Consider the following 24522-nt stretch of genomic DNA (forward strand, 5'->3'; position numbering starts at 1 on the left):
AAAAAAAGAACGAAAGAAAGACATGGGATAGAGGAGCTTATTTAACAACTCTACAGAAATGCATCAGCAAATATAAACTGTGGAAAGCTCTACGCATAAACAATCCCGTTTCCTCAATAAATAAGGAAAATAAATACAAACCTATAGATGAAAAGAGAAGAGAAATATCAACCAATTGCAATGCACAGATCTTATTTATATTCTGTTTCAAACAGTAAAAAGTAATCATAAAAATTTGGAAAATTTGAATACTGATTGCATATATGTGATAACAATAAGGACATATTGAGTTTTTAGATACAATTCATTTTTTAGATGTGGTTCATATTTTCAGTTAAAAAGCAAGTTCTAATCTTTTAAAGATACCTCTGAAATATTAAAAGATGAAATAATGTCAGGCCTGGCATTGTCTTCAAAAAAATTTGGGGTGGAGTGGAAAGTAGAAATGATGAAACGTAATTGGTCATTAGATGATAGTTATTGAAGGTAGGCATAGTTCATTATATTATTCTCTTTATTTTTTAATATGTTTGAAATTTTCATAATAAAAATTTAGATTAATTTTAAAATACGTAAATAATTACATAATAAATTGAAGCAGTGGTTAAGGACTCAGGTGTCACATTCCATGTTTCTTAATGAAAGCTATTTCTCAAGCATTAGAGATATCAGAGATAACATTTTACAAGGACAATGAAGACTGAATTGTAAGATTCCCTTAATGGAAGACCATGTTTTCTCCACACAGGTCAATGGCTTTTAAGGATAGACATTTTTTCTGAAAATAGATCTGGCAGTACACAAGTGGTTGACTACCTAATTGAAGACATCAAAGGAGACTAGAAAGCTGGGTCTATAACTGTGGTTGTTACTGCTTCCTGTTCTTCTAATAAGGCTAGGTTTACGAGAAATCTCATAGGGCACATGGCTGCTATCCTTCCAACAGCATCCTTGCAATACAACTCATCCAAATCAATTTTGCCATTCCCACATTTCCTGTTTGCGTATTGCTCTCAGTTCTACTCTCCACTACACTTCGTTTGTTTGTGAGGGAGAAGAATCTTTGGAGATGTCCAAAATTTTTTTGGGGGGGGATCAAGTAACTCATTAGAAGGTAGGCTTTATCTAGAATCTGGGTGTTTTGCAGTAAGACGGACACTCGGAGTAGCTTGTGTAAGGTTCTGCCAAAAGAAAAAGTATCCTCTCTCTTCTTAACTGATTTGAATCCTACCCATCCAAAAAGATATACCCAAGTCCAATAAATGGAGTCCCTAAGAAGATGAGTGTTACATCTTCTATTTCCAAAAAATCTCTCATGGTCTCTAGTTCAGGATCCTACAAATAACCAATAACCTATGAAGTAAATTTTAAATTACCAGTATATTTTTAGGTAAGTATTATGTCTATAATATTACTGTACTAATAATATTATCAAAATATCATCATGCATTCTAATGTTCATTTTCACTAAATGCCTGAAAAGGCCATGGGGCAGATTTAAAACCTGACATGTGCTTTGGGAGCAGAATTAGCTTTGTGGAATCAAGGCTAGTGAGCATTTTTGTAGGCTGCTTACATTTTGGGAATTATTTGCAAAAATGTATTGCAGAAGTTGTAGCTGAACTTCTCAAAATATTTATCACCATAGTAAGAACTTTCATTAGTGTTTTTCGTTTTAGACACAGTCTTGTTTATAATGGCCATTTAAAAGTTGCTACCCAAGGCTTATAAAACAATGTTATAATGTCGCCCCATCAACAATATTAAAAACATTAATCTCTGGGAAAATGTTATAAAGAAGTTCCACTGCAATGATATTTCAAATATTAAAGTAAATATAAAAATTATATTGTATGATACAATACCAACAGATGAGAATTTGCAAGATAGTATTTTAAATTCTGATGAATGCAAAATACTAGTACAGTAAACACTTAGTCACATGTCGCCTGTGTAAATTTAAGTTAATTAAATTTAAATAAATTTCAAAATTTAGTTTCTTCATTGCACTACTCACATTTCAAGTGCTCAATAGCCACATGTGGCTACTGGGTACCATATTGGACAGTGCAGATATAGAACATATTTATCATCACAGAAAGTTCTATTGAATAATGATGGTCTTTGTTAGAGAGAACACTACTGATGAATGGATATGTAGATATTAATTTATTTCTATCAAGTCATTTTTCCTTTGTTATAGGAGGTTGAATCAAACGTATCAAATTTAAATGATTTTTCTAGAAAATCTGTATTATAATATAAATAGTTAAAAATGTGCCATAATCATTGCAGTATAGATTTTCTTTATTCTCTCGCTATAAGCAGACTGGAATTTCAAAAGATTCCATTTCCCCAAGATACAGAATTATAACATTAGCCAGTCTTCCCCTTCAATTTGCATTTTCTTTCTTTATAAAGATCCATTCTAACCATGCTCTGCTTCCAAGTTTACCCAACAACGGCCCAACCTTTATTTTGTGGCAAGGAATTCCTATTTTAGAGGGTAGTACTTCAGGCCTCAAGCTCCACACTTGTGAATTTGTAACTAGCATAAAAAATTCGCTTTCTACCAAGTGAGGAAGCTATTTGTTACACCCTTCTAAAGTTCCAGCAAATTCCTTAGTCTCACATAACTTCTCATCTCTCAATTCAAAAAGATGCATTTTGTAACATATATAAAAAGACAGAAACATGAAAATGTATAAACAATACAATTTGACTTCCTCATGTAAGAAAGTGAAATGCTCCTGAAGTTAGACCTGAATATGAACATGGTCTACCTGGTCTAATACAGCAGAGAAACTGTGAGTGAGATCATCTCTACCGCTATGCTTAGAAAGGAACCATGGTGCAGAGGAAAGATAGAAATACAAGAGTAACAAAAGTAAATGAAAATAATATGAAAAACTCACAAACCGCAGGGCTAAACCAGTTGCATTTAAATGCAACTGCTGTAAACCTTGATGAAACATAAAATGCCTGTATTTAAAAGACTAAATAAACCATATAGCTGATCCAAATGGCTAAAAAAAGAAATCTATAATTCCAAGAGTAAACAGAAAATTTTAAGTATTTTCATGAAAAAGTAAATAATAATGAATAATCATTTACTATTGAAAATATTTAATTTTAAAAGTAGGTAGTGCAACAATGAAAAAATAATAAAGTCCAGGTTAATAAATACTTAACAGAAAATTCCAAATATTTTAGAAATTGATCATTTTCCAGAATAGCATGTTATTTGGAAACTAAATTTCCACAGCAGATTCCATAGTTCTGAAAATTAATTAGAACCTTGGAATTAGTTACAAAAAAAAAAAAAAGTACATTCATTTGGGGAAGAAAAGAAAAGAAAAGAATATGCCAACCTTCGAAACTTTTCTACAGATTTTTGCATCTTGGAAATTACACTTGCTTTCAAGATTCTTTGCATTGTTTAAATTTGTAACCTCATCTCTTTGCACACTTGCTCACCCCTAAGCAAGTCTAAAACCCAATAAATTGCTATAAATGTTTACCAATAAAATATTATTTTCCAAGCTGTTTTTTCTTAATTTTTAAATTTTAAAGAGTTTTATTACAATTAGGTAACTATTCTTGGCACAAGGCCTCTGAAACATTGTTTCTCAGACACTAATGGGGCTTGGAAAAGTTTGAAACTCTCAATTCATTAGGACTTTGAGTAGCTGTTTTGTACCCAAGAATGAGAATTGATGGAGAGTTTGGAACTAAACACATAATTTTATGAAATATGATGAAAACATAAGCATTTTGTTATGACGCACATAACAATCAAGAACCTGTTTCTTTTTAGCTAACTCCTAAAAAGTACCTCCTGTATAATTATTAAATAAAAACACTCACTTATTCAGTACTCAGCTAGCTTTTAAACTCTGAATAAGAGAAGTACACACTGAGAGAGGTACTTACATGGTTTCCTTGGATACTGGATGATGCCATTCAGGTCTATGTTTTTATCTGAAAGTGGTGCCCTGTGGAGAAATGAGGCTTGGTGAGTGGCTGTTTATACATAGTAAGTAAATAGGAACTTTGTTTATTTTACAAAGCATTTTTTTTATTTTGACCCAGATTTCTTTTTCTCATCACACCCAACCCTTGTAGGTAGCAATAATATGGTAGAACAGGTGCTTTGCAAAACTCTTTTTAACACCACTTAAGAAATTGTAATTATTAAAAAGAAACTCAAAATGCTTTGGCTAAGCACATTACTTCTTGGGCTGCTAAAATATCTTAACTACTATATTTATGTCAAACATATAAATGAACACTGCCTGCCTCTATTTTCCTTCAAAAGGAGTTGTTCTCAAACCATCAGTAAAGAAATTAATGTTTAAAAACTTCACATAAATGATAAATGTCCTTACCTTAATCAAAGAGTAGGAGAATGCTAGCTTTTGCCAGCTCCTAAACACCCACAGACATTAGCTGCCATTTTAAATGTTGTGGTGGGATCCTAGATTCCCAAAAGTTTAAGTGCTATGAGCCTACAATTTTGACATTCAGTCTCTCAGAACTACATGCTTTCTAATTTTGGTAGTGTGATTAATCCCTCCTATGTGATAAGTTTTAACCTTCTAATATTTCTTTGGATCCAAAAGAACAAATGAGCTACAGCAAAGAATGGCAACTAACTTTAATGCTTAACACAATTTAATAACCTGAAATGAAGGAAGTGTGTGGTATGTTTCCATTAAAAAGTTTCCAGCCACAATTAATTGAACAAAAACTTGTCTTGTTCCAAGATTATTCTTGGAAATGTAATTTTGAAGTCTGTGTGAAATAAGGAAACTTACTTTTTTACCATGTGAAAGCAATCTTAATTTTTTTAGGAATGATTTTTGGATAGACTTCCGATTTGATATTTTCCATTTGAACTAGCAGCCTAGGGGTTTGGAAGGGGGGAGGGGAGGGAAGCAGTTCTGTGTTCTTTTGCCAGCACTGACAAAGGTCTGGTTGTCAGTGATACCTTTACAGCTAAATTTACTCCAGAGTGACAGGAACAGGTGCACCTCGTCCTGCCAGACACTTGTGCACAGGGATCACGCATCTTACGGCTTGACGATCAAGGGGGGAAAGCCTGGGTCTTCATAGAAAAGGAGAGGAGGCAAGCACAGCCCAAACTGGGGGGTTTCTCTTCAAAGCCAGCTGGTCTGGCTTTATTCTACAGGAATTTTTTTACCTGTCAGAGTTTGGACAACAAAGCCCTCAGCAGGTGCTGACGGGTACAACTTCCTGGAGAAGCAGAAAGGCACTGGTGAGTTTCAATTGCCAAAATATATTTTTTAATCTCTAAAAGTTGATTTTCTTATCTTAGAAGAGGCACTGCTGAGGTACCTACATTCAGAAAGCTGATGAGACCATTGGAATCAGAGCCACCTAACTCAACAATGTGTTTACCTGGTGTAGAAAGTAGAGCAGTTACCATTTGACAATTTTCTGGATTTTTAAAAAAAAAAAAAGTTTTTTCTTAAAGAAAATACTTTATATTTTAATTTTGGTCTCATTACTATCTTCAATATCTGAAAGATGAAGAATTAATTACATATATGATATTAAACTATTTAAATAAACACATAAATATCATTTCATCTTTTTTCTCTGTCATCATGTATTCTGAATAAAATGTTATTTTTCAATAAGTCTCCAAATAAAAATGTAAAATGGTACATGCTCTTTTCAAATATTTCATGGGCTAGTATTTTTTCTGTGCTCATGTGATAGGAATGTGATTAGAAAAAATATGAAATTAATTTTATTTTTAAAATGTATTGCACAGAAGATTTCATAATTAAAAGTGGCAACATTTTCTCATTACTTTACAAAGAGTTTCTTAAAGAAAAATCTTTGGAATAAACAACCAAGACAGTACTAAAGCATGTTTTTACGTCATTGATTTCCAAAATTAGTACATTTATATATTTGGTATTTTTATTTTGTAAAATCAAAAGTTTAGGCAAAAATATTTTTTTCAGAATAAGACTTTAATTAATGCAAAACATGGAAAAACGAGACCACATGTTAGGATATATTTTTAAAAAGTGATGCTATTTCAAGGACTCATTCTTTTAACTATGCTTCACAGCGTTTCTCTACAAATTGTTGTATTATAGCAAATTGAAAACATTTATTTAAGCAAGTAAGGAGCTCAAAGCTAGGGACTATACATCATAAACATATGAAACCATTTTAATAACCAAATTCAATATTCACAAGCAACATGGGCTAATGAATGTAAAACACACACAGCATACATTGATCGAGAATGCTATAAATTATTATGCATAAAATCAATTTTCTGGACTGTGGGGGGTAGAATTGGTGCTTAAGAAGAAAAAGGCCCCTACCAATATAAATTACTAATACTATGAGGCAATTGTTTTATTCTGATGATCCCATCAATAATTTTCAATCTACATGTTTAATACATAGTTGTATAGTGGGAAAATAAGATCTTTCTTAAATGACCACTATGTCTAAAACAATTTTCAAATCAATGCTGACACAGATATGTCACCAATTTATAAGTATCATACTCTTTTAGTATGACTTAATTGCTATTTAAAATATGAAATATTTGTGGTTTTAAAAATTACCAGAAATGATCCAACCAAAAAACTAATATTTTTAAAACATAATATTATCTACAATTTAATGGACCCATGTTTTAAAAAATGTAAACCCAAATTTGATTTTCATTATAAATTATTACATGTAGAACATGATTCAGAAAATCGAAGCATATTTTATTGTTAAAAAGGAATATATTGTGGTTTCAAACTGCTATTTTTGTGTGATATTTTTCTTCATTATATTGATTCTGGCACCTGAGTAACCATGGTCACTAAATTTTTTAGATAACTTCATTAGTCCTTTAAAGAATGAGTATGTACTCCATGCACTTGATGATTTTATTTATCTGGTCAGTTAAACGCTATATTCCTAAAGAATCAGATCACTCACTTTTAGACGTAACTAATTACTGCAAAGCTGAACATACACTCTTAAATCAACTTCAGAAGTACATTTGTTAGATTTGTATGTGCATTACTATTGGCTATAATTATTGCACTGTTTGTTATTAACACCGAGTGTAAGCAGTACAAAAGCTTCTTCCAAACTATTTTTATGCACTTGTGAATTATTAAAGTGTGACTGGACCTATTCGTAACAATGTTAGGTATAGCCCAAATATTTCTAAATAACTAAAGTTTATGATTTTAACCACACCCTGAATTGTGACTTAATCCAAAATTCCATGATTGTTTTCTTTTGATTATGAGAAGACGCTTTAATCCCTAGTTTGACATGCAGCTACATGTTTGTCCTTCTCTGATAAACTTTCAATTTTCATGTCTGGAAAATACCTATGCCAACTCCCTCAATGTATGGGAATGATTTCTTTTAATAAGTCCTAGTCAGAAATTGTGGATTAAAGTTGCAATAACTCATATGTTCCCAAAAAGATTAATTTGGAAACATATGCATTTTAAGCATTATTTACAATACATCTTCACACCCTAAGGACATATTTATAGTGGAGAACATATAATTATTCCACTGTTTCGGAAAGACATTTGAAAAACATTTTGTTTACCTTATGTATTCATAAGGACAATCTTGATTCTCCAGCAACTAACTTCAATAAATTATATTGTGAATATCAATCTATTTAATTTCAGGACAACAGAGTTTCCAGCTAAAATGGTTTTTCTTATAGGTATTTAAAGAAACAAAAGTATTTTGGCAGCTTTATGTGTATCTCCTCATTGACCAGCCACCTGACTGACATCTGTCAACTGCCCTTGGGCCAAATGTAACCCAGTAAAGATAAAAATTACATATTAGTCATCCCTGTTGATAATACCTGGTGCCAGTAGGTTTTCAAATAGGAATAATTAGACTGTACATAAAGAGGTGAAAGGGGAGTCATTTCAACCACCTACCATTCCTCCTTTGTCATTAACTTTTTTCTCCTTCATTTATCCCACTTTTCTTGATGTCCATATCTCACACCTACTAAGAGTTAATTTCCTTAAAGGAAAGTCAGATGTATGTATTAAGTGTATGTCCATGAAAATACTGGGCAGCCACATAATGAAGCCCACACATTTCTTTCAATCAAATCTTATTTTGAGCTCATGAAATCTTAGAGTTGTGGGGAAGAGTCTTTGAAGCTTTTAACTACTCATTTTAAATTAAATGAAACAGAAGCACAAAAATGAAATTTACCCAAGGTAACCAACATGAAGATGTCACTGGAGACTTGGGTCTGTCTCCCAAATTCAAATCCAGTGGGGTTTTTTTTTTCTGTTAGTCTTTAAACATATGGAGTATCAAACTATAAGTAAAAGAGAGCACATGAAAAATTAATGTGAGTTACATTCCTTTGGAGAACTGTTTTCAGTCACCAAACTTAATACCTTATTAGGAAAATAGACAATTTTATCAGAGCATATTAAAATGTTTTATAAAAGAGTGTAAACACATTAAAATATTTAAGGTATAAATTCTTTTTTTGATTCTCTTTACCATTTAAACTGATTTGCAAACTGAAAATATTTATGGTGTATGTGAGATAGAAATAAAAAAAGTCAGTGGCAATATATATGTTTAGAAGATGAACGCAGAAATCAAAAGTTGAGGTTGAAATTTTTTTGAAATACTGGTGGATAATTAAAAATACCAAATACATCAAAGCATAAGCATATGTACAATACTCAAATGCAGAGTGTATTAAGCAGTTCATATAACTGACTCAACAACTAACAAGCTTTTGTGTGTGTGTGTGTGTGTGTGTGTGTGTGTGTGTGTGTATAATTACCAAACCTCTCTGAACCCCAAAGGCCTCATCAGCAAATGTTTTCTAACCGCTCAGAAGTTCTATGACTCAATAATCCTGTCTTAATATAAGTATCTGATATTTGTTCAAATAATTATTAATTATATAAATATTTTATATTGTTATAATATAATTTATTGATAATGCTATACAACATACTGATTCAATCAAGGTCATGAAAGTATATTCAGACTAAACACTCAATTATTTTAGGATACTCCAGAAAACAAACTCTTTAGGAGATATCTACCTTATTCTGAATTTTAAAGAATTTATCTTAAAGTATTACTGGACCTATTGGCAACAAATACTGGGCTTTGCAGCAATATTTGCTTTAAAACCCAGACATGCAAATTAATTTGAAAAAAGAGAGAGGGAGCTTAAAACAGGGATATAGGATATGGTAGGAAATTGTGGATAGGGTTTCCCTGCAAGTGATTGATCTAAAATGATCTCCACCAGCTAGCTCTATGATCCTATTTAGCAACTAAATTATATATCTAAATATATTTGCTTATTCCATTACATTTAGTCCAAATCAATATTAGTTATTAATCATTGTAAAACTTGTATAGTGCCAGGTGGGTACTAGACTTATGGGGGGGGGAGAGACCACTTTGTAAATTATGTAAATGTCTAACCACTATGCTGTACACCTGTAACTAATCTAAAATAATATTGAATGCCAATTGTAATTGAGAAATAAAAATTTTAAAAATTAGTTATTAATCTGCAAACCACTTAACAATACACAATAACAGTAGGAAAATCAACTGCAAGCAAAATAATCAGTAAATAATATCCATTGTTAACAAATGTGAAAGACAGGGGTGTCAAAGCAAAATATGCAGAATCACAAGATTTTCTTTTTTTTTCCTTTCAAAAAATTCAATTGTCTCCCTGCATTTCAAAGGAGTGTTAGTGAAAGTGAGTGACTTGTCCTTCACTGGCCTTTGACAGATCATAAATGTTTTCTCTTTAAAGCTGAAGAGTGTTTCCCAAAGAGCACCAGAACAGAAGTAGGCAGCTCAGAGTCATAGTCTGTTTCACTGCTTAGTAATTTTGTGATTGGAAACAAGTCTTGTAACTAACCTCTGTGAGGCTACAGAATGGATGAGACTCTTTGGGGCGATGTGTAAATCATAGGAAAGGAAGTTTTAGTTATCCAATAGAAGGTGATTCCTCTGCTTACTGTGAACTTCCAAAAGGATCCTAGACCATATTAGTGGGTTCCTGTCTACAATGGCATGCCCTGCACTCTCCCTATTGCTATATGTAGCCCACCATGTCGGCATTCCAAATAATTAAAACTAACACCAGTATTTAGCTTGTGAAATCAGTGGGCCAAACAAAATCACTCTGTAATAAATACATTCCCAACCAGCTGGCCATATTTTTCCCACTTGGGTACCCTGGTAACAAAACATGAAAGGTCTCACCCTTGAAATTATATTACCACACATAGCTTTGAACTTTTCAGTATGCTCTATAGGGCTGAGTTGACACAAAGGACTTAATAGTCACTTAATGTTTTTAGTTTTATAAAATGGGAGAACATTTTTTTAACGAAAAAAAATTTTTTTTTACCACATTCACTGCTGTAAATAAGCCAGCATGAGAATGTGTTTGTGTCAGTAAAACATTGTAACAAGAAACAGGCACATCAGAGAACCCCTAATCTGAAGTGTTAAAAATATCCGGGTCCAAAAGAGGTTAATGGCAGCAGCTGGGTGTGGAGCGAGGTTAAAAGGCTGGTAATATGGATCACTGTGTCCCGTGTCGCCTAGGAGGGCCATGTTGTGAAGGTCCTTTATGATTGCTCAGCAGACAGGGGTAATTACCGAGATCATAAGGAGCATTTGTATTGATTGAAAGTCTCTTTAGTGAAAAGCCACGTTTCTCAAGTGATCAGAACAGTGCTAGTCCTGTTTGCAAGAAATCTGGGCTCACGTGCAGCTGGCAGTCACGGAAGCTTGAACTGGTCTGTTGGTCACTAACAGTAAGGTACCTGGGTGTGAAGCCCATTTTATAAGTTTTGCTGAGATCCCAGGATCCAAGGAACATATTCCATCCAAGAAAAGAGGTACTCCTCAGCTAAGTGAAGATGAGAAATTGTACAGAGCTTTGAGAGAATTAGATCCCCACACTGATTAATCAGTGTTCTAATTAGAGTGGGCAGAATAGATGTGGTATATCTTTTTTTGCTTGTTTACAATATGAACCACGACAGGCAATGGAAAGCTTCGTATCAGTATGAACTCTCATTCTTACTATTTTAAAAGACGTTCACGAATTTTAAAGTTCCATAAAACTTTTTCAGAATTTAAAAGTTCCATAAAACTTTTTCAGATTAGTTGGGAGGACAGGAATGAATACGAGTAATGGAGAAAAGTCAAGATTATGAAATTAGAAGGCCTTCCCAGATCTTGTGCTTACTCTTACTTTAAGGCAGTGGCTTGCAAACAAAACGTACATAAGAAACACCTAAAGAGCTAGTTAAAATACAGATTCCTGAGACTGTGGGTCAGTGGCCCTTTGGTGGGGCCCAGGAATCTGGGTGAATTTGAGGCACTAGGATAAACTCTTCTGCACTACATTGTTGAATCCTCATATGACCCTTTTCTTTAAGAGGGTTGTTCTCCTCTATGACCGCAAGAACACGAGCACTTAAGTAATTCGTTTATTTTAATTATTTTCATGTGGGTTGGCAAATGATAAGGTTCACCCAATACTACTGATAAATCAAAAATCATTCTCAAGTTCTACTTGAGTTTCAGGCACTGAATAATACAGCTTGAAATATGAAAAGTGGCTTGAGCTGACTCTTTAGGAAAGTCATAATAAAACAGCACAGACAGTGCTTATTATGAGACGTAGGTATGCATAACATTCAAGTCTTAAAATACTCAATCATCATTGACTTAGAGTTTAAGAGGTTATAGCCTACCAGTAATGTAAGGGAAACCACCGGCTTTATTCTCTTTTGTGCAAGTTATTTTGTGGCCGTAGGCTACTCAAACTATATAGAATCTCATAGCTACTTAAGGGTGAGGTGAGAACGTGTGGATGGATGAACATAAATCCTTCGCAATACTAGACAAACAACTCAGCACATTCCTTATTCGCTGTGAGTACATCATTATTATAATCAGGGTAATTATAATGATTAATAACAAAAGTAATCATAGAAACCCTATGACTATATTGTCTATAGCATACATCAATTGTTGAGAAATATGCTCCTTTGTTAACAGTATTTTATTTTGATGTGATTCAGATAAATGGAAAAATATTATTAATAATATCGTCTAGTCTAAAACAAAAAATGTAACTTTCCAAAGCAGTGAGAAAACTCTGAATGTTAATAACCAGTTGTGTGTGTGAGTGCACGCGCGTGTGCCTGTGTAACTTTACTGAGTTTACAATTGAAAATGAACATTTACAACTGAAGATGAAGAGACAGAGCAGAAAAGATGAAGGAAGGAAAGAAGGAAAAAAGAAGGAAATGGAAAAGATAGGGCGTAAATCTATTGATTGGCTATTGCTAAAGGGGGTGAAAAGGAGCAAGAAAATTATAGGATGTTTCTTACCCCTCTTTAAGTAATATTCAAAATATTTGACTTAGAATTATATTCCTTCATTCCTGAATCTCTTCAGGGATGATTTGTAATATAAAGTGCATTCCACTTGATATGGATCCTCTGTATTAACAGGTTTAATGCTATACAAAGTTGGGAAATATTTATGTGCCCCGTCTTTGCACATAGAAAGGTGCTTTATCACTGATTTCATACAGGAGGTAAAGGGCAGAATGCATTTGCTCTCCAATCCTGAACCTCTACCCAACTCTTAACAACTTCTTCCTTTCATCCAGGAAGCAACACATCTTGTCCTCACAGGGTTTGTATCCCCTTCAAGATGTGTCTGGAAAAAAATAACTAATTATACTGCCTCTGATGGCTTTGGGGGATTAGAAGGGAGTACACACAGCATAAGACCAAGTGACAACGTGGTAGCTATGGTACAAAGAACATGTAGCAACTGTGTGCCTCCCATGAAAAGAAGAAATGGAGACTGGAACAACAGGTACTAAAATGTGCTATATTTTTTTTAATAAGTAGACAAATTTTCAAGGACCATCATGACATTTTCCTGATAGAGAGCTTATATTCCAATCCCAACCTTTCAAAAACAGTAACATTTCTTCTTCAAGTAAGAGCCAGGCCTCCCATTGACTTGCACCGAGGGCTCACCTCCATGTTGGCTGTGGGTGGGAATGACTGTAGGTGCGAGGAACTCAGACATGCTGAAAGCCTCCTCCCTAAATCATCCCCTGACCAAGACACCAAGGAATTTGTGTGGCCATGGGTACTCCTTTGGATTACGAACTCTTTTCAGAAAACTTTTGAAGAGTTCATTTAAAGGAGTAACATGTTGATACTGTGTCATGAAGTTTGAGGGGTGGTAGTCTCCTCTGATAGAACACAACCCAGGAGAATTCTGGGACATGAAAAAGCGGCCGAGGAATGAAAGGACTTTGTGGGTCACATCAATGAAAGGCTGTGAGAAGATAGGGGCACTCAAAGGAAGAGCTACTATTGACTTTGAAAATAATAATTGTAAGGTTGCCAAAGCTTGTCTTTGTATCACCAACTTCTCTACAATCACCTTCAACTTGTCCTTCTTTTACTCTGGCATGCTCCACTTACCCAGCTGATACAATTTGTCTATACCACATAGATAATATTGATTTAAATGGATATAAAAACTCAGATTTAGTAGGAAGTCACTAATTCTACATATTTATGCTAAGGTTCTTTAGATTTAAGTGTAAGATTAGGGAATCAATTTAGAAGATGTCTGATGTAACTAAAAAATAAGATCTTGGAGCATTATTCTGGGCAAATGGATATATAATTATTTTTGTAAGTCTGATGAAATCAAATATGAATATAAATGAGAAGTTTCTCTGAAATGAATAGTATATGGAACACTGACAAGGATAATATAAATTGGCAATCCCAAAATGTAAGACTTCTTGGTATAATATATTGGTTTAATCAACATATTATCATAAGTATATTTTATATTTATTTCAAATATAAAATGCCCTATTATGAAACAAAAGCTGCTTTGAAGCATGAATACTCATGGAAAAGAAAACATTTTTCTAAAATATTGTTAGATAACTGAGACATTGCGATACTTTTCAGGAAAATTGATAGTCCTTTAAAGTGAAATATACAGATAAAACAATGATACAGTGTAACAGTGCAATATACAGATGATGTATTATAGAAATGTACACTTGAAACCTATATAATTTTGTTAACCAAAGTCACCCCAATAAATTTAATTTAGATTTTTTTTTTAAATTATCAGAACTTTTATGAGTGTAACTCACCAAAATGTCTCAAAGGCTACACATTTGTATAAGGGTTAACCTTGAAATTCTCCTTTTGTATCTGCAATTAGTGTCAATCTATGAACAATATCAAATAATCTGCTGCTCTGTAGCCCCATCAAAGCTTTTGTCAAGCACCTTCTTCACTACATTTGGTTTGGATTTAGTTTCAGCAACAAATCCATCCTTAATGATAAACATGTGCCAACAATAAGACTGGTCTTATGACTGCATGCAAATTCCAAGGAGATTTGACTTGCACAAAGACAACATTACTGAAATAAGCAAATAACTTCCTAAAGTATCTACCTTTTAGAAGAAGGTTTATTCTGAAATATTTTCTGGTGGGAAAAAAATATTGATTATATCATTTCCTGCTCTCATCATCCCTTTAAGTGAGCAAAGGTTAGAAGTACAAGGAAGCAGTATGGCATCATAGCTAAGGGCATCAACTGGAAACAAACAAATCTGGTTTCATGTCCTTTGTCTGGCCTTTATGAACTATGTGATCCAGGGCTGATAATATCACCTCTCTAAGCTTTAGTTTCTTAAATCTATAAAATGGGGAGAATAGTAGTATCTGTCTGAAAAGTTGTTGTTTTGATAAGAAGAAATGAAGTTTATAAAGCACTTAATACAATTAATTAAAGCAGTTAATACAACACTGACAAATAGTGACCATTAAATGTTAGGCACTTTGAACTTATTTGTTTCAACTCACATTCTATCTGATAGTATCATTTTTGCACATATACTACAAATATCATTGCATTACAAATACATCATTGAAATAGAAATATTTAACTACAAATTTAGTTTTAAAAAATCATCTACAGGAAACCAGACATCTTTGGTCTGGATTCTTGATTCAGTGAACTAGTATACACTGGTAAAACAAACCAGTTTTAATCACTGACTTAAATTTAAGTTTTATTACATTTTACTTTTAATTCTCCATATTCCAAAATAATTTAGAGACTTCATCCCAAATAATACAAGTTAATTCTTTTTCTTCCTAGTAAATTAGAATATGGATATAATTATATATCTCCTTATTTTTAAATCTAGTATATATTGAAAGCATATAAATGTATGCAGGATCTTGCCTTCTTGAAAAATTAAAATTTTATATTATTTTGCATGGTTTAAAATTTTAGGTTACATATAAAATATTTTTAAAATAATTGTGTAAGTTCTCAGCTAAATTAAAACCATGATTTGGAAAATTACCTAGAGAGACAGAGGAAACACGGTACATTTTGCAGTGTGGTAGCTTTCTTCTCTCCTTTCTAGACTCCTTTGTCTTACTTAACTTTGTGTTCATAATGAGGAGAGCTGGTGTGAATACCAGATATAGGAATCATACACATTCCAAGTGGGACTTTATTAAAACCAAAAATGCAAAATGTCGATGGCTTCTGTGTTTCAAGAAGTGGCAAATAGTCCCTAGACATAGCTGTAATGTCGATCATGTGTCCAACAGAGAACTACTTCTAGGTCCTTCTTGCACAGAATGCTCTGTTAGGTATTCCACGGGCTCCCCATCGCCCAGCACCGTTGCCATAGATGGCCATCAGACATTTGGAATGACATCAGGAGATAATCTGAGCAGACTCTGCCCTAAAGAATTCAAGTTAGCAGGAGACTGAAGATATCAATGTCTTCTTGGCTGACAACAGCATTCCAAAGGTCAACCAGGGTGAAAAGAGGATGGACTTGGGAGTTTCCAGTGCCTTTTCCACAACCAAGCAGCTAACAAGTATAAGGAAGCATCCCTCAAGAAAAAAACAAATAATAGAAAATAAAGACAAAGGAAGCCTGAAAGTATCCTGAAGGCACCATGCGTCTGAAAGGGAAATAAGGCAACCTCTACCTATTAGGTCAGGGAATTTTAGGATTGAAGAGATCTCTACCTCTTAAAGGTAAAACTCACAAACAGTTCTCATCCAGAACCACTTCTTCAACTTCTGCTGTTGTGACAGCCCCAGTATGGGCACATATGTGACTTAATAATATCGAAGTAGAATCTCTTTGCAGGAGAATAAGAATGGCTTTTACTGCAGTTGGCCACTTTCCCAGCCCTGTGCTTTACACTGAATAGCTTGTTTAATCTTCATAACAAAGGTTTGAGGGTAGCACTTTATGATCCACATTTTATAGATGAGGAAACTGAGGCAAAGGAAGGGTCAGTGACTTGTGCATAATCACACAGTTACCATGTGTTAGAGACAAATGGTTTTTGGCCACATATCCTCTTCTTAGTGAGACCAGCCTTTTCAGCGGTCAGCCATAGACAGCCTGAGGCCTTCTAGTACACATGCCTTGAAGAATTAAAAGGTTTTTCTCTTAGGTTATTAGATTTCAGGGAGAATGGGAAGAACCCTTTATATCTTGAACCATATGCAAATGGTAAATTAATAAGAGAAGTAAAGACAATAATTTAAATATGCATCAGTTCAGGAGAGGTGCAAGCTTTAAAAAACATTTTATTGTTGTTTTAAAGTGATTTATTATTCATGAGCCCTTCTATCTGAACATTTAGGGGTCCTCCACTAAGGGTTAACTTACAAACTAGTTACCACAAACGGTCAGAATTAATACCAACATTTCACCCCCAAATAATATGAAGAAATATAGGGGATGATCATGGCAAAAACCAACCACCCAAACAAGCAAAACATTGAAGTTAGAAAGTTAATGCTTTGTCTCTAGTCTCAGGTAGTATAATTTGTACATAAGTTTTGTTCATGTTATTAACATTTCTACTCAATTTCCACCCTAGTAATATCAGTCAAAGTCATAATCAATGTATCTGATGTCTTCATAGAATGTGAAGATTATGCTTTGCTGACAATCCTCACCTATTTAACACCTTACCTCGCTGACCTTAAGAGTGCTTTTTAGCTCTTTAAAAGAGTGATTCCATTTCCTCGGGATTTTTAAAGTATAAGTAAGCGCAATGTTATCCCAATTCATCTCTTTAAAAAGGCACTATTTGAATCTATGACACTACCAATAATACATTTTTAGTTTGGCAGACAGTATGATTCCCTATACACCTGATTCTTTATTAAATGGAATTTCTTCTTAGAGGAATGCTTAGAAGTATTTTCCCTTGTGAAAGGGTACTCCTGTCTAAAATCTCCTGTCAGGTCACCTTTCTGTAAAGTTAATTTGCCCAGCCAACCCTAGGCGAGAGGGGGCTGGCAGAAAGTGCACTGGTCTGGCACAAAGTGTACTAGACCCTGTCAGGTGGCCATAATTATCTTCCTTACAAATTTATGGCATGATTTGGGGGTGCATCTCTTATCTGCCCTGGGCCCAACTTCCCTTCCCTGTAAAAAATTAGGTGCTTCTGTTAAGTGTTTCCTAGTATTTCTTTCCGTAGGGAGACACTGAAATTCTGACTTTAAAACTTTTCACACTAGTGCCAAGAAAAGCAAACGCCCAGGGTGTGCTGAAACTGAGCTGGTATCACAAAACGGGTTATTTTTCTCTCTTTTTTTAACCAGCATTCATTCTATTCCAATAGAACTTTATGCAAAGATGGAAACGTTCACCATCTCCCAAATAAGGTAGCCACCACTGGCCTTGACTATTGAACACCTGAAATGTGTCTAGTGTTAACTGAGGAACTGAATTTTAAATTGTATTTAATTTTAATTAACTTAAACTTAAAAAGCCACATGCGGCTTCTTGCTGTCACATGGGTAGCAGCTTATAGCTTTGAGAACATGACAATATCAACATTTTACACCTTTGATTTATTCAGCAGAGTGCTCTAGAATGCCTTTGGAGCACTGATCTTTCCACCACATTTGGTGCCCTTGGTACATACAGCTCCACACACAGATCAAAGAACAAGCACATGCATTTGCATTACGTGATGGCCTGTTTGCAAGAGACCCCGATACCGTTCTAGCGTGCTAACAAATAAAGAGGGATGAAAGGGGAAAGAAAGTTTGGGGGGAGTTATGTGTTTTCTCCCTAGGATCCCATTTCTCGTTGTTTGTGGCCTTTTCTTAGCCAAGACGCGCACATCCACCGAGGCAGCGTAACTAGTAGAACCAGGGTTTGGCTGTTAGCTTTTTAAATAACCCTATATAGAGCCTGAAACCTTGGGCTATAAAATCTAGCTCCAGGACGCAGCCCTTTCTTATTAGTCTGCCAGGTGAAAAAAACAGGCTGGATGGTGTAGGACTGGGGCGGCAGCCCGACCTGAGCGCGCCACTCTCCCTCTCCCGGGCTTGCAAAATGCTCGGAGCGCTCCGAGAAGCTTGTGCCGCCGGACCCGAACCGCGTGCCAGAGCTTTGTGCACGGTGCGTGGGTGAGTTCACTATGTGCCTCGCTCGGAGCTCATTCCCAGCTCTTTGGGGTCTTCTCTCGCCAACCTAGGGGAAATATCCCCAAGATCCTCCAACCAGACCAGCAGGGCAAACCCCCCGCCACCGCCGCCGCCACCGCCCGTTTCCAAAGCCCAACCACCAGCGTTGCGCCCTCCTCCATGCCCCAAAGCCCACCATGCGGCCTCTTTGCCAAGCCACCGGCCGCTTTTCCCCAAGCCGTGAAATCCTGCCTCTAGACACAACCTGGCACAGCCGCCGCAAAGACTGCACGCCACCACCCGCCCGGCTTCTGCGCACCCAGGCCCAGCAGGTCCCCAGAAGGGCCCCAAGCCCGCCTCCTCCTCGCCCGTGGCGCACGCACGTGGCGCACTCACCCCCTACTAGCTGCCTCGGAGCTCTAGAAACGCTCCCTTGAGGGAGCCCCCGCCCCCTCAGCTCTGTCCGCGCGGAGAAAAGTGGGTGAGGGGAAGCGGAGCGATGTAGAGAAAGGAGTAGAGAGGTGGTGAGAGCAGTGTTGAGGGGAGGACCGGCAATAATTGAATGGCGTTGCGGCTGTTGCGCCTCTGCTGAACGCCCAGCCAGTGCGGATTCACTTTCCACACAAATCATCCAGAGGGATTGTTGCTGCCTGCAATCAATAACAGCGGAGTGAGCTGCTGAAACCAGAGGCGTCCCCCGTCTGGGTCTTTAAGGGGCCGTCCCGACTGAATCCCAGCCCTCTGCTTTCCAGACAAAGAAGTGGGCACCAAAACGCAGGAAGAGATTTTTAACCCATACCCCCACCCCGATCCCGGGCAAAGATCTTTAAAAATTAAAGGACACACACGTAGATAAGTGTCTAGAGGAAATAGTTAAAAGGGGAAGTGTGAAAATCCGTTCTGTGAATTGAAGGTTTCTGTGATATTTCCAGAAATGGGATAGAATCAATGTTCCAATGAACATTTAACAATTTAGTAAGTAAAGGTAAAGTCCATTAAATTTAGCCATGCATATGGATACTTTTTATCGCAAGCAAGTTACTGATCCAGCCTTATTTGGGCATGGTGATGCAGGATAAGGAAGAAATGTATTGTAATTTGTGGTGGCATTTTTAAAAGCCTTAACATATCTTTCAGACATTGTTTCATAACGATTGCATTTCTATAAGGTGAAAAGGCCCTGGGAGATGTGTGTTATGATCCCCACTTAATAGACTGTAAAAACCAAGCAGAGCTGGGAGAAAGGGAATTTACCAGGTCACCTGGTACTGACTACCAGTCACCACGTAGAGAGTAGCTCACTGTGGGCCTTAGCCTAAAAGACTAAACTCAGCTAACACCCCTAAATAAAAGTGGCCAAAATTCTTCATTTCTCCTTGGCTCAAAAGCAAGTTAAAAATAAGTCTTCAAGATGTCAAACCAAATATAGAGATTTCATAAATCTTAATGACTCTTCACTATGAAAAAAGTCTTACTAGTACAAATGGGAGAAGGGATATTGACCCTCACCATCTGATATGTCTCAAGGTTGGGTGGACTAGACCCATTGTGAAGCCAAGGAAAAAGTTCATTTGTGTCCTCAAAGTCACAGAAAAGTAATTTCGAACAGATTAGAACACAGGGCATTTGTCTGTGCTCAGTACAGTTAAACAGTGCTTGGAAGGATAAGGTATTACTGGATAAGAGCACTTATTACGGATACTGAATCCACATCACTAATCCCAAACTATTTTAAATTTCCCTTTAGGCAATGTATAAACCATGCTGCCCTTTCCACAACTTCAGTTGAAACTTCAGTATCCCAACCTGACAAATTTTGTTAGCTTGGGATAACATGGATTTGACTTTCTTCCTTGTAATTCTTCATCAGATACAAAATTAAAGGTACAAAAATTAATATAAATATAGGCTATTTGGATATGAGATAAAGGATATGATTAAACCTTGGCTTGCAATAACAAATCCTTTGTATGTTGCAGATTCTCAATCACAAGTAGTCTATATGGTGTATGCTATGCATGTGCTATAGCTGTACCTAATAAATTTTTAAAATTTAGATATTTGGTACTAGTTATATTAAAGGTTATAAGTGTCATCACAGTTATTGATGATTTTAATTATATTCAATCCACATTCATTTGGTTTAATACTAGAGTTAGCATCAATGATACTTTAGATTCACAATTTTAGAAATAAATTTATTTGTACTTTAATAATCATTCTAAAAACATTAATTAAAACTATATACCTTGTTGTACTTACACATTTTAAGGTGCCCAAGAAGAGTTGCAAACTGAAGTAACTTCTATGAAGAGATGAAGTAAAGAATGGAAGGCAAATGACTGTATGTGTATGTGGTGAGTGCTTAACATTTGTTACATCTACCACAAAGTTGATTCATACAGGTAAAACTGCCAAACTCCTTGTCATTAGGTACTTATGATATAGACATGTATAAAAGTGATAGTTATATAACCATTACATGCTTTATATTATAAGCAAAATCATATCATTTTGTTTAAAGCTGCTGTCATCTTTCAGGGCCTATCTTTGTAAGTCTCTTTTACAATGAATCCACTTTAGGGGAAGTTATGTGTCATCTCTACTGTAGCTATTGAAAAATAACATTAAATGCGCTTGGAATTTGCATCTTAACTACATTTTACATTTTTCTGAACTTCTGTGTTCAGTTATCATGTTTGTGTTGAGAGTACTCTGTCTGAAGAACAAATACTATACAGTTGAGTAATCTCGAGGGGTAGATTAATCTATAGACTTTCTTCATTTTAGGGTGGGTTGCCGTGGTAACCACCCCAGCTTACTTTAAAATAATTTCTTAAAGCTACACCCAGTGTGGGCCAAGCTTAAAAGCAGGCAGACCCAGTGCAGTGTTTTAGTAGACTGCTGATTTAATGTAAGGAAGTAGTAAAGAGAGGAGGGTAGTGTAAAATGGCATGCAACCCTGAACAGAAATTAGAAATTAGCTTTCCCTAGAGTTAAAATCCTGAGGATCATGCTCTCTGTAACTTCTGTAGCACTTTAAATATGTTGGTAAACAATTCTTTTAGGGAAAAAACAAGTTAATGTATATTTACATCTATAATAAAGCACATAATTATTTAATGAAGGAAATATTTGGTGATGGGGGAGGGGGGGAAGCTAGTTTAAATAGTACATCAATCCCAGACATCATTTTGTCTTCAAGGAAGTGTCACCTTTTACTTAACATGCTAGGCCACAAGCTTCCAATTGGCTTAAAGGGTATAAGAATTTTCTACTTTCCAATCATAAAACTGGAATACACTGGAGACTTCATTGAACACATAAGCAAACTGAAGCCCAGAAAAGACACACTCATTAGTTAGGCACAAATCTCGAACCAGAGACTCCAAGCCTCCTAACACCTAGTACCAGCTCCTCCCTGCACCAGAAAATATTGTGATCCTAGCCAAGTACTATTAAGTGGCAAGGATAAGGGGATTTTAGTTTAAAGGAGTAAAAAAAAAAAAAAAGTCCATAAGTATTTAAAGAAGGATACAAAGCATATTTTGGATTAACCACTTTGTGGATTTCCAATGAATAATTTTAAATCTCAGGTGACTTTCTATTGTACATGTCTGTGCAACCTCTTCTATTCTACTTCAACTATAAAAGTTCTAAGGAAAGAAACTAATGCTAATATTAACTTAGGGTCACACATAATTAAGATGGTAAATCTGCTGAAGGAAATATTTTGTATTTTAAAAGGCCAATTGTGATACATTCCAGGTCTAAATTAGTTTCAAATTATCCGGTGTGAGGTTATACTTTTGAATGCTTGTACTACCATTGATAATTATGGGTTTGTTATAATATTTATTACTAAATGATTCTTAAAAATGTTAAAAGATAAGTTTCTTTTTGAAGAAAAATATAAAACTGAAGTATACTGTGATAAATACTCTCTATATCCATCTAAAATAGTGTGGTTCAAAGTCAGGTATTGCCTATGTCTATTTGCACATGTCAACTAGGCTGTTAGAATTCATTACATTAATTTGAGGCATTGTGGAAATAAACGTAGATGTTCCTGCAAATGGTCTGCTTTGGTAGGAGATTTGTGAATCTGGAAAAAATGAAATTTCATTTTTACCACCATATATAGACACATGTTGGTATTCAAAATGTCTATGCATCTTTAAATTTTTGGACTTTTTTAGAAGTTGTACCTTAAATGAAAACCTAATACAGATTATCTCTGCCATATTAGTAAAATGAATTCATGGTAGTAGCAAACTCACCAGATGAAAAACAAACAAGCAAACAAATAAATTGTAGATATTAATCTGCAATAAATACTATTTCAGATGGTTCTTGCTTTGCCATGCTTTCCTATAATAAAAGCAAGAGTTTCATTTTAGTTGTGCTGATAGTCACAATGTGATAAGCCAGAAGCCTGAAGATTGTTCAGATCTAGTTGTACTGGCCTTACCCTTTCAAGTGAAGCCTTGGGGCAAATGCCTAAATGTTGAGCCTACTCTTCTGAAAAAAGCTCCTCACTTCAATAGCCCCTGCAATGAAGCAGGAGGCTTTTTGAATCACACTGGCCTCCGCATTAAAATAGTCTAGAGGAACAGGCAGAACTTAACAGGAAATGCAACTAGTCATTGGGTTAAACACAGTGCTGAAAGGAATTTTTTTAAGTGACAAAATATCTTTAATTAGCTAGATATTTCAGTACACTCCTATTGTCTACTCTTGTACATTCCATGTTTTTATTCCCCCAATGTGTTTTCTGTTCTTCCTTTTACAATATTGAAATTTTAAAACTTGGTTTAAATATTTTATATAATCTACAGTTCTGGCATGCAACCGTGTCTTTTCATGGTTTGTGTACTAATTGGGGTATATTATCTTTGGTTTTATTGGGTGTGGAGTAACTTGGCTAGAGAAGGGAGGTGCCCACTCCCTAGTAGCCTTTCCAGTATCTTTAATATTAACTTATTTTTTAAACTTTAACATGAGTACTATCTTCCTTATCAGTCTCGATTTCTGCTTCCTGTGCAGCTGAAACTCTTCAGGATAACTGAAGTCATCCGCTATAGGCTAGGGAAGCCTAATGCATTTGGGAAGTTGTTTTGGTTTACATGTTAATGCCCTGGATAAAATCCAGTAAGGTGTAGAAGAGATAGAGTAAGAGGAGGGAGGGGAAAATCTCCGAGGAAGCTGCCGCCTTACTAAATATCACCAAACTGATTAGAAAGTTCATGGCCCCGCGAAGAAGTCGAGATTTCAAGTACTGGTAATTCTTTTATTGCTAAAATTTGAGAACCATTTAGCCTCGCTTTCTAGTCCTCCGACCTCTCAGGGCCGAAAACCGCGTATTCTGGGAGTTCAGGAAAAGCGCGCTGGAATCGGGTGCTGCAGACATCCTGGACGGTGGCTTTTACGCGTAAGTAATTGAGGAGCGCTCGGACGGGTGGAAGAATGAAGTGGTTAACGCGTCTCCAAACAGGAGAAAAGTCACAAGAGCAACTATTAGGGTCGCGCTCCTATTGGTCAGAGGAAAGATCCCGACTTTAGAAGGACTTTCCTGCTGGCTGGCTGGCTCGCAGCGTCCCCGGGGAGCCGAGCGCGCGGCAGCCAAACAGTCGGTTCTCCGACCGCCCTCGGCTACGGCACCGGCAGAGAACAGGGAGCCGCTGCTCGCGGTGTTGTCTTCATTTGGTGCAATAAAGAATTGTCATTAGCTTTGCGTATGGCATGTGCCGTTACCCTACCGTAAAACTAAAATTAGCAAAATGTCAGGAATGGAAAGATTGATTCACCAAGATGCAATTATCATTTAAAAGTGCTTGATTGAGGTACTGATGTTCAGTGATTTATTCTGCATACCATATACATAATTAAAGTAGTGTAGTGGAGTAATTTATCAATCTAGTTGCGACTGG

General features: G+C 35.7%; 1 protein-coding gene and 1 long non-coding RNA gene across 5 annotated transcripts in view; one reads left to right on the forward strand and one right to left on the reverse strand.

Moving 5' to 3' along the window:
- LOC109381985 (uncharacterized) overlaps positions 1-19127 on the reverse strand; it is a 60144-nt gene extending 41017 nt beyond the window's left edge. Inside the window, exons 1-2 of the long non-coding RNA XR_002123853.1 lie at positions 18989-19127; positions 3934-3995 (exon numbers count right to left, since the gene is read on the reverse strand). This is a non-coding gene — a long non-coding RNA (uncharacterized LOC109381985). The remainder of the gene's footprint in view (positions 1-3933; positions 3996-18988) is intronic.
- MEF2C (myocyte enhancer factor 2C) overlaps positions 5089-24522 on the forward strand; it is a 185430-nt gene continuing 165996 nt past the window's right edge. For 2 of the 4 annotated variants that reach the window (XM_019641123.1, XM_019641124.1), the window contains exons 1-2: positions 5116-5278; positions 20865-20949. The gene's annotated coding sequence lies outside the window, so the exon portion shown is untranslated. Of the gene's footprint in view, positions 5279-20864; positions 20950-23930; positions 24024-24522 lie in introns of those variants that run through there. The other 2 variants (XM_019641133.1, XM_019641129.1) reach the window with 2 other exon arrangements.

The sequence above is a fragment of the Hipposideros armiger genome, unplaced genomic scaffold (assembly GCF_001890085.2).
Source record: "Hipposideros armiger isolate ML-2016 unplaced genomic scaffold, ASM189008v1 scaffold_57, whole genome shotgun sequence".
In the NCBI taxonomy this organism is placed as follows: Eukaryota; Metazoa; Chordata; class Mammalia; order Chiroptera; family Hipposideridae; genus Hipposideros; species Hipposideros armiger.